The 6303-nt window shown below is 42.0% G+C and overlaps 1 non-coding gene across 1 annotated transcript; it reads left to right on the forward strand.

The window, feature by feature from the left end:
• Positions 1–2729: 2729 nt before the first annotated feature.
• Positions 2730–2836, forward strand: LOC112088817. The gene has a single exon (XR_002900743.1). It is a non-coding gene; the product is annotated as a small nucleolar RNA R71 (small nucleolar RNA).
• Positions 2837–6303: the final 3467 nt, after the last annotated feature.

A 6303-nucleotide genomic window follows, 5' to 3' on the forward strand; every position in this document is an offset into this window, starting at 1 on the left:
TAGAATCCAAATTTCAAAAATCTCAATTCCTCTTAAGCTAGGTGCTAAAATCGATTTTTAGATAACCTAAATGGATAATCTATCATTCTTAAGCTATTTGCACCATCAATAGACCAAGATTCTGGGTTTTTAAAGAAAACACTAAGTTCAAAATCGAGTAAGAATGGCGAGTTTGAGGTTCATACCTTGCTGGAAAGAGACAATTGATGGCAGAATTGAAATCAGCTTTGAAAAAGAGTGAGGTTTGAGCCAAGAATCTCTTAAAAAGCTTAAGAATTGAAAAATGTGTTCTTTCTCCTAAATCTCTAAGTTTTTTGGAAGAGAAGAGAAGAAAGAGCTTTGATCCAAAAAGTTTGTTTCTTTTCTTTAAAAAGCGTTTTTGAAGCAAAAACGGAAAATTTTTGGAAATTTTTAAGTTTACGGGAACATACCTTTAGGAAAGTTTAAAACTTACGGAGGATCTTTTCGGGTTTTAACGGGAACATTTCGGGAAATACCGGGAATCACCAGGCAAAACCGGGAATCACCAGGCAACACCGGGAATCACCAGGCAACACCGGGAATCACCAGGCAATACTGGGAATCACTAGGTAAACACCAGGTAACACCGGGAATCACCAGGCAAACACCAGGCAACACCGGGAAACGGCAGAAATCCGCGGAACCATCTCAACAACCAACGGCCGCGGTCAGGAGATGCGCGACCGCGGTGGTCGAGTGCTCGGCCGCGGTCACATTCACGGTGCCGCGGTCGATGCACCTTTGGCCGCGGTTCCGTCAGTTGCGACCGCGGGTCTTCCTCCTGCGGCCTATTGTCCAATCTTCTCGTCTTTGCCGGGCCGAGCAGCTAAGAACCTACCTTTTCTTCTTGGTTTTTCTAATTTTCAGATTTTTTTTTTTGTGTTTTTGTTTTATAACATACCTAAAACTTAAAAAGAAAAAGAAAGCATAAATTCTAAAAAGGAAAAGAAAACTAAAAGAAAGAGTACCTAAATGGGTTGCCTCCCATTAAGCGCCTTTGTTTTAAGTCGTTTAGCTCGACGTAAGCATGAGGAATCAGGCTGATTTGAATGGCACTCCACTTGATGTGCCTTTATCACTTCCGGTTGGTGGAAGTTTTACTTCTTCTCCTTGAAGAGAAGTCTTCTTACCTTTAATCTTCTTTCGGATTTTAATGTTGTTCAGAACCCTTTTTGTGTTTTCTATCAGCTCCTGGATCTGGTCCTCACTAGTTTCTGTTGCGTCCGGTGGAATGATGATCTTGATCTTTGCAAAAGCTTTTGGCTTCTCCTTTTCTTTCTCTTTTGGCCTATTTCCTTTGCTTGGAAATTCATCTAAGATAGTAGGATAGTACCTTTTTCTGTCCACATTGAGGAAAACAGCATGCCGGTTTGCGTGATCGATTATTGCTCCTACTGTAGCTAGGAATGGTCCCCCGAAAATGAGTGGCCTCTCCTTGTCTTTATCCATCTCCAGGACTTGGAAGTCCCACTAGAACTTGTAGATCATGAATCGCCCCTTCAGTATCTTTTTGAGATGAATCTCCAAAAATAACCTTAACCTTCGATGTCTTTAACGTTTTTATGCCCAATTTTTCGGCAAATGTCTTAGACATGATGTTGACATTGGCTCCGGAATCGCACAAGCAGTCTGTAAACTTGATTCCTGAAATGAAACATTGGAAAACAAAACGTCCCGGATCATCAGCTTTGGTAAGCCTTTGAAACGGTGATCGTTCGGGTACCTTAAATGGTGGCTGCTTGGGATCGATATCCTTGTACAGTGGTACAAAGATTGGGGTTTCTTCTTTCTTTCCATCGGTTCCGGACTCTTCTTCGGGCAATGTTGTTTTGGCGTTGCAAAACTTCTTAGGGTTATCTTCAACTCTTCCTGGAAGAACTCTACTTTTCCTCTTCATAGAGTCGGCTGTTTGGGCGACTTGCACATCTAACTTTTTCACGTGCGAAGATAAAGATTCAAACTTACCATTCAGATCATTGTACATGCAGTCCACTTTCACGTTCACGTCTTTAGATGCTTTTTCGTTCGTCATAACGAGCTGTTGGATTGACTGTTCAAGTCTAACGATTTGTGAAGCTAGCTGGTTCGTCGTGACTCCCTGCTGTTGTACAAATTGATTGTTAAAACCCGTACTTTGGTAGTTATATGGCTGTCGCGGTTGGTATGGTACTATTCCTCCAAAGTTTCCACCTTGAAACTTGTTTTGGAAGGATTTTTTCTGAGGTGGGTAGTACTGATCTTGAGGATTCTCCACATTTGGATTGCGGTAAGAGAGATTGTTGTAATTTGCGATCCGGAAGTTGTTGTTGAAGTTGTTGTTGGAGCGATTTTGGTATGGCACCAGTGCTCCTACGTAGTTCACATCTTCTTCTTGAAATGCTTGATTAATGTGATCGATATCACTAGGTCCTTCATCTTCTGCGCCATTGTTGGTTTCTTAAGCATGGATCGGGCGATTGTTGCTCTTTAGAAGCTGGCTCACCATGTTCTTCAACTCGGTTATCTCCTTGTTGTCTGTTCCGGCTTGCTTCATCGATCGATCATATTCAGGACAATCATTGCTATTGGCTTGAGCCAAATTTTCGATGAGGACTCTTCCTTGGGTTATCGTCTTTTGCCCAAAATCTCCATTGCTAGCTGTATCAAGTGAAAGTTTTTATTTTGGTTGCAAACCTCGATAAAATGTGCTCAGCAGGCTTGATCCATGAAATCCATGATGAGGGCAATCACGTTCATACTCCTTAAAACGTTCCCAAGCTTCATAGAAAGATTCAGTTGGCCCTTGTTGAAAGGTTGAGATCTTCGTTCTCAAATTGTTCGACCTTGACTTAGTGTAGAAGTGGTTCAGGAAAGCAGTTCTACATTCTTCCCAATTAGTAATCGATCCTGCAGGCAAAGACTTCAACCAACGGTGAGCTTTATCTGCTAATGAAAAAGGGAACAACTTACGCTTTAAATAGTCAGGTGGAACTTGGTTTGTTCTCATCATGCTGCAAATTTCTTCAAAAAGCTCGATATGGTCCATTGGGTGCTCAGAAGGAACTCCATGGAACTGGTTTTGCTTCACCAATGAGATGATTTGAGGCTTGACTTCATACTCATTCCGGTTTGGAAATGGTACTTGAATCGCAGATCGATTCTGAGAATTTTTAGTAGGTGCATCAAAGTCAGCTATGCGATGGTTCCTGGCTTGTCTTCGGTGTTGATTTGCTGGCGGAATGGGGTGGTGAAAGCGTTCATTCGGCTGCATTGCTGGATGGTCACCATCGGCTACAGTGATGGGTGGATCAAGGTCTTCACGTCCTTCTCTCTCTCGGTTCTGGTGGTTTCTTGGAAGAACCTCATCCTCCTCTCCATCTTGTCGAGCATGATCACCTTCTATGTGATCATTCTCTTCGTTTTCTCCATGTTCGGACCCTTCTTGGTCCATATTTAAATTTCGATTAATAGGATCTCCAGGCTGGTCGTCGTTGGCCATTCCTTGCGTTCGTCTAAGTCTTCGAAGTTCTCTTTCGTGTCTGTCTATCTCGTCTAGAATTGGAATGTCTCCTGCATGTCTACGCCTGGTATTCATGCAATTCAGAGAAAGACAAAAGAAGGGAAAGATAGTTCAGAAAAACTTTAAGAAAGAACTAGAGATCAGGTGTCTAGAACAGAAGTTAAAACAAGAACAATAGCAAAAGGCAGCGAAACAAATCCCCGGCAACGGCGCCAAAAACTTGATGCGTGCTCGTGTCAACTACGTGCGGGAATAAGTTTTACCCTTAACAAAACAAATGAAAGCCGCAAGTGCACAGCTAATCAGTTGTAGTATTTAGGGATTGAATCCACAGAGATTTGTGTGCCTGGTATTCTTCTACGGTTTTTAACTTTATGTCTAGACTAAATTGGTTTTAAAGGTTGGTTGTTTTTTCTTGCGAATTAAACTAAAACAAAAGAAAGCAAATAAATCTATCCTAAAAAGCAGGTAAAGAAAATCGAATGAAATGGAAATGAATAAGTAAAATATCGAACTAAACAAAAATAAGGCAAGTAAAATATCGCATGAAAAGTAAATAAAGCAAGTAAATAACGAACTAAGGAAACTGAAATGCAGGTCTAAGAAAACAAGTAAAAATCGATGGAAACTATGGCCAAAAACGCTGAGCTTTTGGGAACTCTAAGGGATCATAATCGGTTTTAACACTAAAGTAGATAGATTGGGATTGAAGGATAACAATATATGGGTTCTAGAGCTAGAGTAGGGCGGTATGACTACGTCACTGTCGTGATCATAACCAACTGTTTCTCGCAACCCTGACCAGTAGGTTTCCACTCTGGCCCTGGAAGGGAGAGAACGCAAGAGCTGCACAAGACTCGTCAATACTCACGATCTCGCCACAGGTAGGTTTCCACTCCTACGGAAAAATCGCCTGTTTCATTCTAGGGCTGATACTTAATGAAAACTTTCGCAACACTAACTATCTAGATCAGATACTAGGTGATCAATCAAGCATACATGCAATAAGAACAAGAATAAACAGAGAACATGTCGAAATCCCAGATCTATAAACCTAGATGTCTTAATCGATTATGAGAGCCCCTTTCGGGAACCCTAAGCCCAACTCCGGATCTACTCAGACATGGCTGAGTTCGACATCATCATTGGTTTTATTAAAAGTAATGAAAAACAGTAAAGAAAAGAGATAAAGAAAGCTTCTCTATTGAAGAACTCGGACTTGAACAATCTTCTACAAAACTCTCATAAAAACAGCTAAAGAAAAAGGGTTTCTGTAAAGTATGAAAAGCTCTCTCTAAAAACGACCTAAATGACGTGTATTTATAGTCTCCAATACTCCATGGTCTCTAGGGTTCCGGAATTTAGGCTGGGAATGACTTTGGGCTTCAGATAAGTGGGCTTTAAGTCGGAGCTTGAATGCCGCAGTCGGGAGTGTTGTGACCGTGGCAATTGGCTTGTTGGCCGCGGTCGGGAAGCTTCTGACCGCGGCAAATAGCTTGTTTTCTGCGGTCGCGTGAGTTGATGGCCGACTCCGCGTGGCTCCGGGGCTAATGGAATATCTTGAGCTCTAACCGTTGGAATGTCTCCAAACCAAGTGCAATTGAAAGCTGGTTGATTCTTCTCTAAGTTGTCCAATTTTGAGGGTGATCAGACGGTGAGAAGGTCTTCGTCTCTCCATTAGAGTTCTGACGGTCTGCATTTATCCAAAAGAGTCTTTTTGTTGCATTTTGTGCCTCTTTATCCCAAATTACCTGAAAAGTCTTTTAAAATCCGGAAACATAGAAATCCTTTGAAAACCTTTGAAAATGGAGTAAAAACACCTGTAAAAGATATTAAAATGATCCATAAAAATGGTCAAAATCCGGTGTTATCACTCGGCTGGTTTAGGGCGAGGTGAATGGTCGAGGTTTTTACACTTTTGTTTCGTAAAAAACACCTAGGCCTACTGTATTGACGTATCCAAATCGAGGTCAGTCTTGACACTTAGTCAAATTCGCTTAAACTTGTAAATGCTCAGCCTTTGACACTTAGTCGTTTCAGGGATCATTTCTTTACAAGGGATGCCTCGGCATGGATTAGGGTGAGGTAAATGGTCGAGGTCTTGACCAAAACTCTCGCAAAAAACAGCCTCGGTATAGCCATACTGAGGTGCCCATGTCGAGGTGTCCAAAAACACTTAGCATAAATGCATTCCTTGAAACCCGAATTGACATGCCTGTCTTCCGCTTCCAGTATCTTTCAGCTCCAAATTTTGTGAAGAACTCAATCGTATCTGGGTAGAGGAAGGTCTCCCGGACGGCGTCCTTGCAGTGCACCGGAATAATCCAGAAAAGGCTTCTAAACTTGTGTTCTCTCCAATTATTTTATCTCCCAGCTCGGATCACCAAATCGGTTGATCTCTAACGTTATGAAAGAAGACCTCTAAGTTCTTGAATCTTGATGAAGGCTCCGGAAACTGAATTGGAAAGGGAAGGGCATTGTCCTAAGCAATCTTTGAAGCACATCAGATCGGTCTAGAATGGAAGCGAGACAGGTACATCTTCTGTTGCCCATAACTTTCAGCTCTATGGGGGCAGAGCAGCAATCTCTTCTTTGGGGTACACAAACTTCTTCATAGAGCTTTCATTCCTCACAAAGCCAAAGATCTCATCAATCTCTTTGAAGCTCACTTTAGAACTGACTCCATCCATTTCGAACTCAATGTGTCCAAAGCCTCTCCCATGTAATCGCTTGGGGTCTCTCTTGGGGTAGATGAACACGTCCAAAGAAGCCGAGAACTGTTG

The sequence above is a fragment of the Eutrema salsugineum genome, unplaced genomic scaffold, assembly GCF_000478725.1.
Source record: "Eutrema salsugineum unplaced genomic scaffold, Eutsalg1_0 scaffold_134, whole genome shotgun sequence".
NCBI classification, from domain to species: domain Eukaryota; kingdom Viridiplantae; phylum Streptophyta; class Magnoliopsida; order Brassicales; family Brassicaceae; genus Eutrema; species Eutrema salsugineum.